Source organism: Thermobia domestica, chromosome 9, assembly GCF_964235325.1.
Source record: "Thermobia domestica chromosome 9, izTheDome1.hap1.1, whole genome shotgun sequence".
NCBI classification, from domain to species: Eukaryota; Metazoa; Arthropoda; class Insecta; order Zygentoma; family Lepismatidae; genus Thermobia; species Thermobia domestica.
Genome location: NC_137462.1, coordinates 10500046 through 10519916, shown reverse-complemented (window position 1 = coordinate 10519916; position 19871 = coordinate 10500046). Strand labels below are relative to the sequence as shown.

Genomic DNA, 19871 nt, shown 5'->3' with positions numbered 1-19871 from the left:
AATATTGCGACACGTTCCTTTAACACCCTGTATACTGATGTATCCGTTGCCATTATTATTCACTCAAGAAGCAAGGAACCACACTCGATTCCCCACGATATTTTATCTCTGAATTTTTCCAATTAGTAAATCCATTTGTAATTTCCTGCAGCTTTCGAATTATGACTATAACTTATCATATTTGTTTGGTTAATAGAATTCATACTTACCATAACATAATTAAACATAGCCTCTGCAATAAAAAGGAAGAAAGAAAATTTCTTCTATCGAACTGTGAACATTTAAACTGTTTTCTGCTGTAAAACTTACATGAACAATCATTATATATAAATGTAGTATAGATTTAAAGACTTTAACACCTTATTGTTAGCTCGTTACACACAATTTCTAAATTATTCAACCTAAGAGTTGATCATACTTTTATATAGAACATTTTTTTAACCACAAGATTCAAAAATTCTTTCATCCGTTTGTAATTTAACAATAAATGACACTCAGTAATGTGTATAATGACAATGCCTAATGAATTTTAGGAATAATACATATGCTCACACTTTTGTAATTAAATAGCTCAAAACAAATTGTTGTCACCGTCCTACGGCTCATTTTTTGCAATTTAAAAGAAACATTGAGAAAATAGATTTACTCTGAACTTTATTAACCAACCCTCGAATAAATCCAAATGTTCTAGAAGCTTGTTGTCATCGCTTTGGAATGCTTGTTCATCTGTGTTAGTAGACTTCCGTCAGATTTCGTAACCATATATGGGCATCCGTTGCAGAGACAGTGATTTTCTTTGTGAACGCTCTCAGTCCCTAACAAACGGGAAAGTCGCAAAAACACTTTACTTCTTGACAGTGCTCAACGCTGATTTGATTATTTAAAATGTCCGCACTTCTTTAGCCAAAGAGTGTGAACTTGTCATCATACGTCATCACCGAAGGGCCCCAGCCTGGATGACATATACGCAATAGCAGAATTGGGGGCAACGGCAGTTGCTCTGCGGACAATCGACGGATGACTCGTCGATACTCTCTCGCGCCTTCTCTTTTCCTAAGAGCAGCGTTTAAGCTGCCTATCTACTAGAGGGTTATACACATATAAGTATTCTGTTAATACGCTCAGTGTTAAGCCAGAATAAACAAAGTTTCTGAATGTGACAACGGCAGTGCGTGTTTTCGTACAGTAACATTTACATAAGTGAAATTGTCTGATGGTGCGTCGATAACCTCATGGAATAGGACTCACATTTACCACATCTATTGGGAACTCTCAGTGCGGAAGCAGCGGTCAAGAGCCAACCTTGGGACTTCAACTTCAACAACAACACACATCCTCGAACACAGGACAGCGGGGGAGTGATATCGACAGGCTGGCCGAAGAGACACGTGAGTTAATTACCCTAATGCCACCTCTTCGTCTATTATTTAAACAAAGCCACTAGCGTAAAAACAGTGTTAGATTATTCATGGTGAATACATTGTAAATACAAACGTATGTAATATTTGTGCTTTTATAGTAGCATTATACTCGTTTTACCAAAAGGTAATTTCATCATTTGCATAGTTAATATCAAATCCTATTGTACTCGTAGCCTAACAAATTTATTTACGTTGTCTACACTTCCGTTTATTGCGTTTCCGGCTACCGCATAACGAAACTGTAGACATGGGTAGGTAATCGTATACGTCGTATAGCAGCCGGAAATAAGAGGAGAAAAGAGTGCAGTATGAGACTGAGAAATTAATTCGAACCACGACGCAAAATAACGATTACACCCGAAATGGCGAAACCGTGACAAGACGTACTTTAATCTTCGGCTAGAACTACATTTAATTATTTCGGTGTTCATTTATTAAAATACGAAAATAGTAAACATTTGAACCACGTAGTCACAGATAGCTACTCAGTACAGAATCATGCGTAGATCGTTTTAACTCGTGAAAAGAAAAGAGCAAGAGGAAAGAAAACAAAAAATAGTGCTTGAAAACAGAAAGTAAATTCAACTACCACAGAAATATTAGTAGCATAATTTGTTTTGTGCGAGATTAAAACGTTTCGTCCATTCGCGAACTTTTATTCCGCTAACTTTTCACAGTACGGAAGCACAGAACAGCTGATTACACATACACATACACATACAGACACAGTTGTAGTTACACATGCACCTTTCATGAGTAAAGAATGAAAAAACGTATCTTGTGTAAGATATTTGGTTATGTTTATGTCATTTGCTAGTGAAACATCTCATTTAGTGGAAATTTAAAAGTAAGTGTTGTGTAATAGAAATTATACGGGCTTTAGAAAAGTGTTTGTTTACATTGTTATTTACTTCAAGTGCTTGTTGCCGCATGTTTCGTATTGTGATTTAGTTATTTGTAAGTTAAGTAAACATGGAGAGTAGTATTACATTAGAACAAATTCAAGCATTATTAGAGAAACAGTCTGAGAAATTAGAGCAAAGTTTAGAGAAACTAGAAAATAACAGTAAACGCTTAGAGCATAAAATTGATACCAATAACGAGCGAATAGAGGAATTGGCAAATGAGTGCGCGAACAATAAGTCAGAATTGGAAAGCAAGTTTGATTGCAAATTCGATCAGCTAAGTACCGACATTATAACTACCAATAATTCCATTACAGAGGTTCGTGTTACATTAGCTAATTTAACCAAACGCGTCGAGACAGACAACGCGGAGCATAAGAAAAGCATTGATGAGTTACGAGAAGTTGTTCGAATGGCACAGGTTGAGTGTAGGCAAGCCACCGAAAAACAACAATGCGAAATTAATGTTATTAAGGAGGAAGTGCAAGGGGTAAAAGATCAGGTGGATGAAATCGAAAAATGTCAAGTACTTATGAATGGGAAATGTGAGGTTATGGGTTTCCGTGTAAACAAGCATGAAAACACAATACATGAATTGAACGGATATGTTAAAGAACTCGCGGAAAAAACAACTGAGATAGGTGACGAAGTGCATGCGCACCGGCAAATTTTAAAATTAAATAGTGAGCGATCCGATGGAATCGAACAGACCTTAGAAAGTTTTAGAGAACATCATAAGGCCACTGTTGAAATGATAATTGAGCATTTTGAAAAACAACCCGCTGTTATTGTAAAATCTGAACATGATCGCGACTTCACGCATGAAATGCATAGGTTAGAAAAAGCAAACCGTGAATTGTTGGCGCGACAAGAGTACATTGAAAACAAACTACAACAACTACATACTAATGCACGCGGGTCTCCACGTAAGGAAAGTCAATCTGATCATGAGTGCCACGATTCCGACTATCAAAGTGAGGGATTCGAATCCGATGGATCTGATAGTAGTGTGAAACGAGTATACTCACGTAGATTCTCTAAGCCTAAACGTGTTATTCAAGTTAGAGATTTACAGTACTTACCAAAATACACCGGACTTCCGGATGGCACAACCGCACGCTCATATATTCAGGATTTGAAAGAAAAGGCCCGAGTTGTAGGGATATACGAAGATGATTTAGTTAACCTCATCCCCTGTCTCGTTGAACAAGTTGCTAAAGAATGGGTCACCAATTACCCTCGAGAATTTGAAACTTTTAGTCAGTTCGAAAGAGCATTAATCGATACATTTGATTCAGATACCATTGTTGCTAGCCAAATTGCTTCGTGCAGAAGCAAAAGATTTGATCCCAAGACCCACGACAATGTTCGCAGCTTTGCTACCAAACAGTACCAACAATTGAGAGATTTGAACCCGGAAAGTTCACCCGCGAAGATTATTGCAAGTATTATTGATACTTTGCCCCGCAGGTATCGCGAAGAACTGACGTTACATCCGTGTACTTCTTTTCAACAGTTCTTAGCAAGCATTGCAAGAATTGAATCATTACGACTTACTGAAAACGGTAATATGAAGAGAAATTATAATACGTATAACAGTAATAATTATAAAGATAATCGTACATTTCGCGTGCAACAAGCTCGAACGACAAATAATTCACTTAATGCTCAACAAAGGAATAACAGACGAAACAATCAGGGAGACGGTACTCGACACAATTCGCGTGATACGAACAATCAGGATGCTGAAAATGCACAAATGAACAACGAGCAGAATCGAACCCAAGAACTTCGTAGCGAAAGGGACAATAATTGGCGTGGTAGTAATAACCGAAGACCAGGACAACGTCGCGGGAACAATAGAGGACGGGGAAATTATAGACACAATTGGAGGGCCCAAAATAATAATAGATCCAACCAGAATCGAACCCAAGACCAGTCACGTGAAGAATCGGAAAACTAAGTGAAGACGGGTTTCAAGGGGGGACATCCGTCGACATAACCACTAATCAAATCCCCAATAATGTATTCCGTGTTCGAAATTTCACATTCGAATCTGATTCAGATTTAGATCAGGATGCTAGAAGTGACACTGAAGATGATAAGTTTGAAGAAAAGATAGTCAAAGCGTACGGTAGGCAATATTCTGCTTACATTAATACATGTGTGAATGGAATTGAAGTAAAAACATTGTGCGATACGGGAGCAGAGACTTCGTTAGCCTCCTATGACCTATGGAAAGAAATTACAAAAGAGATCTCATTTCCGAAATTACAACCAGCTGATGATGTTCTCATTGTAGATTATAGTGGAAAGTTTAAGAAAAAGTGCAAGGGTAGAACTGTTATACCAGTTGAAATAGATTCACTTACATTTACATTGGAAGTTTTTGTTGTGGCAGATTTAAATGAGAAATTTATAATGGGCTTGAATGCATTAGAACAATTACAAAGCATCATCAATCTTAGTCAAGGTAATATTTCATTAGAATATGAAAATATTAGGGTGGTTGTCTCCCTTTTGCCCATCGAATCACCCGGTCGTGACGATGACAGTGAGTCTTGTGTGGGATCAGCTGACGAAGATGATGTCAGCGTAAGGCAACCCTGTATAAATAATGTTAATTGTGGTCAGGAAGAAACTGTTCTTAAACGGGTAGCAACATCACAACAATTGAAAGCCGCTGTTGATCGTGCTAGTACTTTAGACCCCCATCAAAAGGAACAACTTTTAGATTTATTGTTTCGATACAGGGAAATTTTCACGAATTATCCAGGTAGATGTAAAGGTTTTCAGTATGAAATGGAGATTGACACTAATGAACCCTTGGTTCGTAAACAGTATCCCATAGCATACAAGCATTTACCGTTTGTACGAGGAGAGATTAAAAAGTTGTTGCAACTGGGAATAATCACTAACAGTCAATCTATTCATAGCAACCCCATTCTAGTGGTCCCGAAAAAGAATAATAAACAAAGATTATGCATTGATTTGAGGGCTGTTAATGAACATTCAGTGTTAAGGCAAGTCAAACCAGAACGAATAGAAGATTTGTTAGCCAAATTGCAGGGAAAACCTTTTACTAGCGTCTTGGACTTAAATTCCTCGTATCATCATTGTCCTTTACATCCAAAATCTCAACCGTATACGGCATTCAATTTTGAGGGACAGTGTTATCAATATCAACGAGTACCTTTTGGGTATAGGAATGGTGGGCAAGCTTTAAATGCTATGATGTCTCATGTATTAGGCCCAGAGTTACACAGCAAAATCATTCGGTACATCGATGATAATTTAATCACAAACGACAGTTTCCAGGAGCATTTACAATTGTTAGATCAGATCTTTGCCAAGTTTAAACAATATAATATAACATTGAATATCGACAAGTGCTTGTTCTGTGCACCAGAAGTATCATTTTTGGGTTACATCATCAGTCCTGAAGGAATAAAGAAAGATGAACGGACCATAAAAGCAGTTAGGGAATTGCCAGTACCAACCAACATTAAAAGTTTGCAATCCGCGCTGGGATTATTTAATTGGTGTCAAAATTTCATACCGGACTATGCTACAAAAGCCGTTCCGCTGTATGCATTGGAAAAGAAGGGTAGAAAATGGCAGTGGACTGAAGAATGTGAGAAAGCTTTCAATCAAATTAAAGATGACATTTGCGCAAACATTTTGCTATCACATCCTGACTTTACAAAACCTTTTTACGTCCAAGTGGATGCTTCGACTGTCGGGTTGGGATGTAAATTATGGCAAGAACAAGATGGGAAACCACGAATCATTCAGTGTATTAGCCGTACCTTGACCTCATGCGAACGTCGGTACTCGATTTCGGAACTTGAATGCCTTGCAGTTATATACGCTTTGAGAAAATGGAGACCTATGTTGTTAGGAAGACGAATTATTATTGTCACTGACCATCATGCTCTTTTATTTCTTAAACGTGTAAAATCTTGGAACAATAGGCTATCACGCTGGAGTGCGGAAATTAGTGAATTCCAACATGACATTGAGTTTGTAAAGGGAGAGACTAATAAATTTTGTGATGCCCTTAGTAGATTATTTCCATCGCATGAACATAGATTGCTTAAGGTACATTCCTTTCAAGTATTACAAGACGAAGTTCTTAACATCTCTCCTCAGCGATTAGCAGACCTTCAAAGAGAATGTCCAGATTACAGAAACGTCATACGTGTTTTAGAAGGGACGGTGGACGAAATTGAATTTAGAAACGGTAGGTCATGGAAACAAAATTACAAGTTAGAAAATGATATCTTGTTAATTCGAGACTTTCACCATCCTAATAAATGGAAAATTTGTATACCACCTGTTTTAGTTCACAACATACTCACCGCGTACCATTCCGATGTGGGCCACCCAGGCACTGATAGAACTATTGCATTCATTTCTAAAGCATTTCATTGGAAAGGATTAAGAACTTCGGTCAAAAGCTTCGTGAGGGACTGCATTACTTGTGCTCGAATGAAACCAGATCAACACCCACCAGCTAAGTTGTTAAGCACCATCCCGTCACGCCGACCACGAGATTGCATTTCCATTGACATGTTAGGAGCGTATCCAATTGGAAAATCACAGAAGCGTTTTGCCCTTGTCATTATGGATTTGTACACACGGTATTGTACAGCATTTGCATTAAGAAGTTCTACAGCCAAAGCGATTGTTAGATGTTTTGAAGAATATTACTTTCCTATGCTTGGACTGCCTCGATTTATTCTTTCAGATAATGCGCCAGTTTTCCACTCAAAATGTTTCGTTCAAGCTATGAAAAAATACAATGTGGTCGTGAAGTATTGCACTGTCTATCATGCTCAGAGTTCTTTAGTAGAGAGAGTGAATAAAGAACTAGTTCAAACGTTAAGAACCTTATGCTCACAATCACATACGGAGTGGGCTGAAAATTTGACACAGGCTGTACTTTTGTATAATTACTCTATTTCACAAAACCTAGGAGTTTCGCCAGCTAGTTTACACCTGAACATAGATTCTTCACGTCCCATATTTTTGCATTTTGGTGTCAATATTAAGGAAGATGTATCTGACGAGGATGGGATAAATTGGAGTAATAAATTAATTTTGGCTAATATGAAACGAACTGAAAAAATCAAAAAGAGGAATAAAAGATGGAATGAAACCCAAACACACAGACGTCTAGTGCGAGTGGGAGACTTTGTATTTGTGCGCCAGCATAATGTGAGCAGCCTTATAAAGAAACAAATTGCCAAGTTTTTTGAACTTTTCCGTGGACCATATATATGCACTAGTGTGTCGAGTAACGACAGGGCAGTTGAGTTACGGGATCCTTTGAGTGGTGAAAGTATAGGATATCAATCCATGGATAGGGTCAAGATATGGACGCCTACACCACAAACGTACAATACTTGGTTATTGTTGGCCAAAAAACACTTACCTGAAGACGAAATCGGAAAATTGCAGCATCTTCCCCATCGACTCGAGACGATTGATGATCCGTTACCTCTGTTACAACCAGAGTGTGAAATCCATAACCACCAAGAACCAATGAGTGAGGACAGTAACGAAACACAGCTTAAACAATGTTCTGTCCGATTAGAAAATATGCATAAGATAAATCATTTTTTGTACAAAACACGTGATTTGTATCTCACTGATTATTGTATGCGTTCCCCAGAGTGGACCAGTGAATGTTTTAAGGTGATTATGCCCAACTATTCCAGTGGACTTCAATTATGGCACTAAAAAAAAAAAAAAAAAAAAAAAGATTGTGGGTGAGATGGAAAAGTAAGAAGTTGTGCCATTCTTCTTTGAGAGACACCAATAGAAACATAAAGATTGTTATTTCTTTTATTTTCATTATTCCCCACCGAATTTCGAAAGTTAGGAATTTGTTTTTCAGTCTCAAGTGTACGCACATTGTCACCGACGCGCCCAGCCAGAGGAACCACCAGTATCCATTCATAATCAGGTACGTTCATTTAAATATCATGTTTTATTCTTTCTTTACAGTTTTTGGAGATGGAAAGATGAAAGGAAAACCGGAGGAAGGACAGCATTGGAAATTTTAAATAGGTAATCATTTTAGATCGCGATTCCGGACTTTGAAAGTTTAAAATGGCCCCACCACTTTTGAAAATTATGGTTATCCCGTTTTGGATACAGAATTTCTGTATTGAATTTTGTTAGGATGTTTATGTTCTGTATGTTTTATTTCTTTTCAGGTACTTCCAGTCCTGGGAACCAAATGTTATTAATAAAATTTTATTATTTTATTTTCTTTGACTTTTTATTCATTTACCTTGTATGATCATATGAACATTTAGCTGTCCCCATACCATTAGGCATTTAGAGAAATGCTAGGCAATTAGAGATACTTAAAATTCAATTAGAGAAACACTAATGAATGTTACAATTAATTATGAAGTTTGAATTAAAAAAAAAAAAAAAAAAAAAGTGTGATTTTCAGTTAACGAATTCTTCCATCTGACTTTGTTATGAAGTATGTGCAAAAGTATAATGAGTTTTGTAATATAAGACTGGCTAGGCGTCAGAACATTGAAAATTAAATAATACTTAGTATGGTTTCGTAAATACTTGAAAATAATGTTGAATTTAATAATTTGCTTATGAATCCATTCACGCATAATGCTCGTTATGTAAAGTCAGTAGGTATTTGTTACGACATTAATGAAGCTTTGAATTTAATTCAACTCGATTACAAAAACCGTCTACAAGTCAAGAAGAGGTAAAAGGTTGAAAGATATAATTCATCCCCTAGAGGCGTCACTACTTTCTTTCAAAATTACAGTGACGAAATCAGAGTAGCGCCTGATTGGGCCTCAGCTAGTGTGTGAATTTGGCCTTTAGACACACACACTTCTAAATTCCGTTTCGGCTCATGACATTTTAAATCTATTTATTTAATAATAAGATATCCAGTTTGACGCTTAAAATTTTATATTTTATCAGATATTTACTTTTTATTGACTTAAGTAAAACACTAAACTGTAACTGTTTGGATTTTAATTAAACCGATTCCTTCTTCTTTTCTTCGGGGTGCGTCGTGCTCATAAAATAAAATAATATATTAATTGTATGTAAATATGAAATGTGACAGGCCATCATGTCGTTTGCGAGGAAATGTTATATTATTTTGTGGGTACGATGGACCCAATGATAACCGACACAATTTGGTATCGATGTATCAAGTGTTTGTTTTTAATTAGGTAACAATTATTTATAATAAAATTGGCTCCTAAAAATGGGAAATATGTATAATATAAATTGGTTACAAAATATTATGGAAATCAGATAGTCAAAACTATTATCAGCATTAAATTCATCGATGTTAGCAATTTTGAAAAAAAAAAAAAAAAAAAAGTTTGATAAATGTTGCTTTAAGTTTTGAAATAAATTTATTTTGGAAATAGAAAATGTGAATAATGAATCAAATCACGAATATGACATTTCAATTTTAAAAGATGTTTGTTAAATGCAATGATTAATTCAGGATGTGAAAATTTTCCAATTTCAGTTCTTTTAACTTCCCTTGTATGAAAAGAGTCCGTTGGTTCTCAAGTGAACATTGTATAATTTTCAACCCATTGATTATCATGGTCGGACTTGTAGCATTGACCTTGTTGTCTTGTTTCATTAAGGTCATTACAACTCTGTTATTTATTTTTCATTACTCATATGAAAGAAAAGATAAGCATGACATGCTTGTGTTGGTTGCCGATTAGCGTTCCCTTACGCACTCATAATCTTATCAGTCTGCTGAAAAATTGTCATCTTAAATTGTAAATGATCATAGTCTTAAATGTGTAAGCTAATATTCTCGATTGTGACTTTAATCTCGGCTATGACTTATTCCCGGATGTGACGATATTACTGATGTTGATAAGTGCATTTTTGCCAGATAGGCCGCACATTTCGTATTGGCTAGCGCTTTTTAAAGGAATGCAATTGTAAACCTACTAATTTTGTAGGTAGGAGCGGGCCAAAAAATATTAATAATTAATAAATGGTTGATGATATTGAGATGCAGGGCTGTAGTATCGAACTTTCCCTCCCCTAGGGTATTCTTCTTGTCCTTTTCATTTTTTTTTTTTCTTTTCAATACCTTCTGTAGGTCTAGATACTGGCAGCCCAATTGGGGTTGGAAAATTTTACCCGATTATGACATAGCTACGATGCGTAAAGCATCTAGCTGGGAGGGATAAAGGATTTCGTGCAGGAGCGATTTATCCAAATCGTCGGGGAGCTCGACGACCCCGCACGCTCCAGTTATGTAAGAAAATAGTAAGTCAGCGCTCATTGATCTTCGGGATCAACTCATTAACCTATTTTTTGTTTAATTTATGACTTACGACCTGCTTTGTCAATCAATGGCACGCAGGATGGCGCTTCGAAAGGCCTAACCGCCGTTTCACTTATATATATATATTGAAATGTTTTAAAGTTTATTAGTTAGGTTATGTAATGTAAATATATATAGATTGATATTTTAACTATTGTGCATATTATGATATAATCCGTAAAATGTTAGCATATAGGTGAATTTTGTTCAGTTTTGAACTTTATTAGTTTATGAATAGATTTTGCATATTTAATGAGAAACTGTAATCAGAATTTGAATCTCATTCACATATTGTATTACTTTTATATATTACGTTCGTATATTCCAATCATTATTCCGGAAAATAGATATTTAGAAATGAATAGGTAAGCTCAGTGTGAAAAACATATTAAAAAAAAAAAAAAAAAAAAAAAGGTTTACTTTTGTAGTTTTTACAAGTTTATCTATTGCTCAAAGACTCACACAAAGGAGAGAATGCCTAATTATATTTTGCTTGCTTTAAATGATTCATACAGGTAGAAAATTTTTAATTTAATTCACTTTATTAGAATTTTATTCCTGTCAATTTGAGAAAAGTATCAGTTGGAACTTTCGCTACATAGTTCATTTGAAAAGTGTAATTGTGATTAACGAATTACTTTGTTGTTTATCTGATTATTTTCATGTTCAAGAGTTTGAAAGGAGAGAACATCGTTTCGAATCAACACTTGTCAATAAACTCACACAACTATAACAAATTTTAGACTGAATTTGAATTTGAGAATTGAGAATTTGAAAAATAACAGTAATAATAATAATAATGGAAAGAAATTGGTTCATTGTACGATTTAACAGTAACTGATAGATTCCATTGCTTATAGTATGTTGAGGCAATTAAGTTTAAATCTGTTAGTCACGGTGATGTTAATAATGATCATCGAGCGAACAAAATGATTGTGTGCAAAGTATTTTGAGCTGTATACGTTTAAGTTCAACTGAATGGCAATTGAGCATTACAAATAAGTTAGGGCTATTTTGAGATGCCAAAGGCTGTATAGAGCGGCATCCTTGTATGGATTTTATTATGTACGCGTATGTTGACGTGATGTCAAAGGCCATTAAAGGGCGACTCACGTTTGGAGGTAGATACTCCTTATTATCTCCCGAATACCTAGCTTGTTTCTAGACGAGTAGGGAATGCCTTTTCTAAGTATTTAATGCGTTTAGAGGTGGATTGTATATCCCTCTTATTATGTGATATGTGTTTGCGTTTAATGCCCGTAAAATAGAGTTGTAATATGCCTTTGCCAATAAGACGTTTGTTGAAAATGAGATTCAGAAATGATTGTATCAGCCAAAGGTCGTATGTTCGTCAATGCTATATAAGATCCGTGCACTAATGTTGATGTCCACATACTTTTTGCAATAAATAAATAAGTAAAATAAAAGTTTACGTTTGTTGTGAGTAATGCTGATAATTAAAAAAAAAAAAAAAAAAAAAAAAGTGAGTTGACATGTGAATCAAAATTTATTTGAAACAATTCGATGAATCTCTTGTTTGGTGTTTGAGCAATACAATTATTGAGACTTGATAGTATATTTGATTTTGCATTCTTTTAGTAGTTTTGATTTTAGTAAATTGAGAAAGTAGTGTTTTGAATAACTAGTATGTGATTCCTGTCATGACCATTTTGTGAATTCTTGTTTTGAAATTTTTTGGAATTATCAATATTTTGCATTTATGAATATACACTGTTATTGATATTGATATAGTTATTGTGATATTATTTTAGAAAAGTTAAGTATTAATTAAGTTTGTTGTAAAAGGTGCATATATACACACATTACACTAAACAAACTACATATTAGGAATTTCGATATTACCATTCGTTACATTGTTAGGCTACATTTTCGAAATCGGTATACATATTTTATTATTGTTTAGTAGTTAAGCATTTTCAATATTAATGTTTACTTGTACATCTATTTGGTTTTGCTTATTTGAATATATTATGTGTTTAGTGAAAAATAATTGAAAGATATATTAAAGTACATTGAATTATAGTGAGAAACCAGTGTTTAAAAAAAAAAAAAAAAAAAAATGAATAAACAAATAAAAGCAACTATAAACTGAAAATATAAATAAACGAAATAATAATGAACAATCTATTAATGGTGGCATAAAGGTGGCTTTATTTAAACAAAAGGTGGCTTAATTAAAACTTAAAAGTGGCTTAATTCGGACTTACAAGTGGCTTCATATAAATAAAAGGTGGCTTTAAAGGACATAATAGGTGGTTTTAGCAAAGGTGGCTTGTGTCATACAGGGTGAATAGCCTCACAGTTAATAAGTGAAGTGCTATATATACAGTGCAGTCCCAATACGTCGAATTTTCATAGTGAGTCCCTAACGATCTTCGATTCACATACAGTGTGTTCCATAATATAGTGATTTTCTAGTAACACTTCAGTACACTAGTGGAGTGAATTATATACAGTATAGCCCCAATATATCGAGTCGTTATAGTGAACTATCAGTGACAGTTGATTTATATACAGGACGTTCCCAAAATACACTGACCCTCAAGTGATATTCTAGTATGGACTATTAACCCCTCAACGGCCAGGGTTCTCTTCACAAATTGAAGCAATTTGCTCGGACGCTGCTCGGGCCCCAATAGGTTGTCACCGTCCTACGGCTCATTTTTTGCAATTTAAAAGAAACATTGAGAAAATAGATTTACTCTGAACTTTATTAACCAACCCTCGAATAAATCCAAATGTTCTAGAAGCTTGTTGTCATCGCTTTGGAATGCTTGTTCATCTGTGTTAGTAGACTTCCGTCAGATTTCGTAACCATATATGGGCATCCGTTGCAGAGACAGTGATTTTCTTTGTGAACGCTCTCAGTCCCTAACAAACGGGAAAGTCGCAAAAACACTTTACTTCTTGACAGTGCTCAACGCTGATTTGATTATTTAAAATGTCCGCACTTCTTTAGCCAAAGAGTGTGAACTTGTCATCATACGTCATCACCGAAGGGCCCCAGCCTGGATGACATATACGCAATAGCAGAATTGGGGGCAACGGCAGTTGCTCTGCGGACAATCGACGGATGACTCGTCGATACTCTCTCGCGCCTTCTCTTTTCCTAAGAGCAGCGTTTAAGCTGCCTATCTACTAGAGGGTTATACGCATATAAGTATTCTGTTAATACGCTCAGTGTTAAGCCAGAATAAACAAAGTTTCTGAATGTGACAACGGCAGTGCGTGTTTTCGTACAGTAACATTTACATAAGTGAAATTGTCTGATGGTGCGTCGATAACCTCATGGAATAGGACTCACATTTACCACATCTATTGGGAACTCTCAGTGCGGAAGCAGCGGTCAAGAGCCAACCTTGGGACTTCAACTTCAACAACAACACACATCCTCGAACACAGGACAGCGGGGGAGTGATATCGACAGGCTGGCCGAAGAGACACGTGAGTTAATTACCCTAATGCCACCTCTTCGTCTATTATTTAAACAAAGCCACTAGCGTAAAAACAGTGTTAGATTATTCATGGTGAATACATTGTAAATACAAACGTATGTAATATTTGTGCTTTTATAGTAGCATTATACTCGTTTTACCAAAAGGTAATTTCATCATTTGCATAGTTAATATCAAATCCTATTGTACTCGTAGCCTAACAAATTTATTTACGTTGTCTACACTTCCGTTTATTGCGTTTCCGGCTACCGCATAACGAAACTGTAGACATGGGTAGGTAATCGTATACGTCGTATAGCAGCCGGAAATAAGAGGAGAAAAGAGTGCAGTATGAGACTGAGAAATTAATTCGAACCACGACGCAAAATAACGATTACATTGTTCTTAATATTCGACCAAAGTAAAGTGCAAATGACAATTGCGGCAGAAACATTATACGGTATCAAAATTACATTTATTAATTCTACTTTATAAGAAAAAAAAATAATCTATTCATGCGGTAATACAAAAGTGGCACCACCAATAATAATGCTTTTCTTATAGCTACAGAATGAAACCAGGTTAATTATTGGGGGAGGGGGTTCTTTATAGTTCAAAACAACAAAGGTAATTAAATGGTCTCGTTTATTATGATTTCTCTAATGGGTCTTATAAGAATGTAATGTATTATTACGTCCCTCCGTTACTACTGCAATAGATAGCTAGAGAAATTATTTCGGCCAAATTAGTTCATGGCGTAAACCCGTGAACATCACGGGTAACGGTAACTTTAACGACGGCTACCCTTATCTCATACATGAAATCATTACCTGGTGTTACGAAGTGTTTTAGACTTTTTTTTAACCTTTTAAATTCTGTCTTTTTTCAGCTAAATAATAAACTTTCAGTCATGCAGCTACAGCATCATCCCTATTTATCGTAGTACCATGATTCGTACCTCATCCTCTTCAGAATAGAACAGTCTTTTAAACGGTACAATTCACATGTCTCCATTATGTATCTGAGACGAGAAAATCGTGAAAAAAGTGATTCCCCCCCTCTGAAGTCCCCCTTCTGTTAAAGCAGAAATCTGAAACAAATCTCAAAAATACTAAGGGATGCACTGAATGTGTGTGCAAAATTTCAACCTTCTATGTGCAAAAGTATGCCCGCCAAAAAATAATACAAATAGGCCTTAAAAAATTCCTTTGTTTCAAGTTATGACGTCATCACACACTATGCCTCGACGCAGAAAGGTGTGAAAGCATACGTATGTTCTACAATGGCTCCAGCTTGAAAAAAAAAAAAAAAACCAAAGCAAATAGCTTTGTTACTACTTTTTTAATTGAATAACGAAGACACTATCCTAGTGCCTAAAAATAGGCAAGATAATTTAAAAGGGTTCCTACCATACTGTAAACTACTCAGCTTTAAACAGAACATACCAAAGAAAATCAAAATATTCATATTAAAATAATCGAATACATTTTGGATTTGTTCCATTACTCCACAATTGTAACAACCATCTGGACATATGCAATCAAGTAAATAAAGGATTTCAAAATACTATTTAAGTTGCTCTTATTTTATGAATGTAAAATTTATCTATCAGCGCAATTGCAAAATATTTACCGCGGAAGAAAATTGATACACTTACAGATGGAAACGAATTACATGAATTTTATCCCATGATATCTTTGATGCCTAAACGCACATCCTGCAACCGATATCTTCATTGGAGTTCATCTAAACTAACTCAAAATCATTACAGTTGCTGAAAAGTTAATACTTTCTTTAGTTTGAGACAACTTTCTAATGACAAACAATAAAATATCAGAAATTTTTATTCATAATTCTCTTCAACAATTTAAACTGTTTAAACATCTGTTTATAAGATTAGTTGACTGATTAGTGACAACTAACTTTGCATGCACTCCACAATAGAAAAAACCTTTTCCGCCTTTTTTTTTTTTTTATGTTAGTTTTCGCTCTTAAGCAATTAATATTTAAAATGGGAAATTTCGTTCTGTTTGTTCCCGACGATTGTTTCATTAGTTCTTTTGCTACCTTCGAGGGAATACGTTACCACCTTAAATTTAGCACAGAAGATTGTTACGGTTTCTAACTGAAAAATGTATGGTTTAACAAGCCAATAAATATACAAACCGAGAGCTTCACGTGTTGATATAAAATTTAGAAAACTAATAGAGTAACTACCGGACACGAGCATCACGAATTATAAAGAAACCATAGTTAAGACTCTCCAGCGTTATTGTGATAATAAATTTACGTAATCGTCGTGAATGTATCAATGAAAGTTTCTTATATTTACACACATCCGCACTTGTTCTGAATTAGTTTATCTACGCTGAATTCTATTTACAGTATCTAAATAGAACGAACCAAAAATTAAACAATTCAAGTACGTATGGTACGTTCTTGCATTTATTCAACAAGAACATGTGCAACTGTTTTACTGTTGTGTACTATTTTATTTCATCATCTACGACTGATCAACTGCTTTGAACGAATGATGATGAGTTAGATATCAATCTGACTCAAACAACAGAAAGCGGCGGCAAAATGTGCGCTTAAGCTCCAAAATTTCGGGAAAAGCGACAGAAGAAATATTCTTTGGTATCAACTTCTAATTACAAAATTCTACCAAAATTGATTACATACTATAAGACACATAGTCTAAGTTACAATATATGTTGGCAACGATAAATACAGGGTTATTACAAATGATTCATCTGGTGTTAAAAGTCTTATAATTTCAAATATTAATGCCCATCTATTTGTACTAATAATCAATGGAAAGAGCGTACTTTAAAGTTTTGTTTATGTTATTGCAGGTTCCGTTGAGACTCGCCAAGTGGCAGGGTGATAAGTTTGCAAAATGGCGAATAATCAACAGAAAGCATTTTGTGTGATGGAATATATGAAGACAGAATCCGTCACCACCGTGCATTCCGAAGACAGTACAACATACAACCACCAGCCCCCCAGAGCATTCTGCGATGGTATCGACAGTTTAAGGACACAAGCTGCAGTTTAAAAACACTGTTGCGCTAGCGAACATTGACAGGGACATGCTCGAACGTGTATGGGCTGAGCTTGACTACCGCATAGATGTCTGTCGTGCAACACCAGAAGCGCACATAGAACATTTGTAATGATGTGTCAGAAACTTGAAAATGTGCTTTTTCAAATGATGTATCAATCATTATTTTGTATGTAATACTTTGTGAAATACATTCATGCAAAACCCGATAAATCATTTGTAATAACCCTGTATTTTACATTAAGATACACAAATTCTTGTATGTATATTCAATGTTTGTACACGGTGCTTCGCAAAGAACAGTAAATATTTTGGTAGATGACAAAAATGGTACTTCGAAGAGCGCCAAAACAAATATTTTGCATTTTTGATTAATTTATTATCCAATCCTGTAATTATACTTGGACCAACATTAGAAACGAATCGACAGCTCAAATTATGTGGTTATTTGTATTGAGAAGGGAAGCTACGTGGTTAATGTTATTAAGGTCATAGAGAGAGAGAGGGGACAATCATAAACGCTGTAGTGGTAATTATACATGGGGGTTTCCGTAGAAAGGGACAATAACATAACAATGTTGCCGCCTTGTAAACATGTTCAGAAGTGGTTTTCAACAGAAATAGAAAGACTACAGCGAAATATTCATGGCGTGACAACAAGGCAATACGTGTCCTCCAAATGTCAGATTCATTTCTTATTTTGTTCCAAGTATAACTTCAATTTTTTAGTGTCCTAGTCTGAAAATTCATTATCCTATAAGTTATGCAACATTTGATTTTAATCGTTCTAGTGCCAAACAACTTGTCATGCTACTGGATGTTAATGTAAAATATTATATTATTCTTATTACAAACTGGACAGTAACATCGAAACTGCAAAATATACTATTATACTGCAAAATATGAAGAACACTGGTACTTCTCAAATATATATATATATAATGTTAAAGAGGCCAAGTTGTGCTAAAGGACATGAAAATCATTCAAGATTGCAGCCAAGGAAACCTCTCCCCACAGTAATGAAAGATGATTTCGCTGAAATTTCATACAATTCCTACCAAGGATTTGATTACGCTCAACTACTTGCTAATTACACTTCACAATGTGTTTCATAAATGAAGACAATATGTTATTCCAATGACTAAATTCCGTCAGACCATAGAATACGATATCTTAAAATCAAATAACCAATGAGTACAATTACAACACACCATTTAAAAAGCGAGATGATGAGAGTAGATAGTTATGAATGGAACGCTCGCTTCCGGAGCAAAGGATCATTGGTTTGATTTCAAGCCATATGTTTCTGTAGATGGGTTTCCTCCGCATATCGTGTTCGTCCTCTTCTTTTCATCATCATTCACATATGGTATTTTATCAGACTCTTTATACCCGTTTTAAAAGGATATAATCGAAGGTCATTACAATGAGTCCACTTCAAGAAGCTGTTTAACTAGAGACTTAGCAGCGGTGAAACATATGGTAAGTTCTATTGCGCTGAGTTGCTGCTCACAAAGAACCACATATTATTTAACCTCTGTCGGTGACCTAATGCACTTCGACTTTATCATTCGATATATTTCATGCAAGTTTTACGCACCGTTATCGAACACCTTTATCGTCGAATAATCGTTATCTTACCTACTAAATTATTTACTATTTCTCTTTGAACACCCTATATATACTGTAATGAACAAGATAACACAATACTCTTAATGAGATTTACATAAAAATATGACTTCCTTTGATTTTCAGAATAAACTTTCAAGAAGTTACAGACTCCTATTTCTTACGTGTAGTACACAAATTTTGAACAAATCCTGCAGCATATTTGAACTGGACATAATGGCTAAGTTATAATATTAAAGTTCCACGCCACCACACACTATAAAAATAGTACATTCTATTCACATATATATATATACAGTGGCGGATCCAAGGGGAGGGCTATAGGGGCTATAGCCCCCCCCTTGACGCTCAGGTTTACACTGATAAAATGGGCTTCAAACTTGGTTTACACTGGATAAAACGGCAAACTATGGTTTAGCCCCTCCCTTGATCATATCCTGGATCCGCCACTGTATATATATACATACACACACACATGAATGTTGCAATGCACATTTTCACTGGCTGTTAAAAATCGTCCTTGTTACAACACAAGGTCAAGTATTAGCACGCAGAGAAAATTCCACATTACAAAAATACAATTATATTAATTAATTACTCATACCATTAACTGGTTACAAGGGGCACACAGATAAGATAGGTATTAAATATTATTTTTTTAATTATATTTGGAAATTTCCAAGCAACAGTTTTAACAGTGGCGGATCTAGGCCGGGGCCGGGGGGCTTGAGTGACAAAATTATTGAAGCTATTAGTTATATATTTTTGAAAATTTATAGTAAATTCATGATATACCTATCATAGTCTGGGTTCTGGCCCCCCTCCCCTAGTTTTTATCTTCTAGATCCGCCCACTGAATTTTAACTGTACTGACTTCCAAAGTCATTCGATATGAATTTAATGATTGACAAACGAACACCCACGGTCTGTTTCATTACTGCTCCCTCTTTCCCCACAAGTAGTTTTAATTACTTCCAGTACTTCATGGTGAAACGTAACACGTTACGTAAATCCCACACATATCAACAGACTCCC

General features: G+C 35.3%; 1 protein-coding gene across 2 annotated transcripts in view; it reads left to right on the top strand.

The window, feature by feature from the left end:
• The window catches only part of LOC145694406 (C-signal-like), an 85822-nt gene extending 68423 nt beyond the window's left edge, over window positions 1-17399 (top strand). For both annotated transcript variants that reach the window (XR_014133002.1, XR_014133003.1), the window contains exon 8: window positions 16999-17399. The gene's annotated coding sequence lies outside the window, so the exon portion shown is untranslated. The remainder of the gene's footprint in view (window positions 1-16998) is intronic.
• The last annotated feature ends 2472 nt before the right edge of the window (window positions 17400-19871 follow it).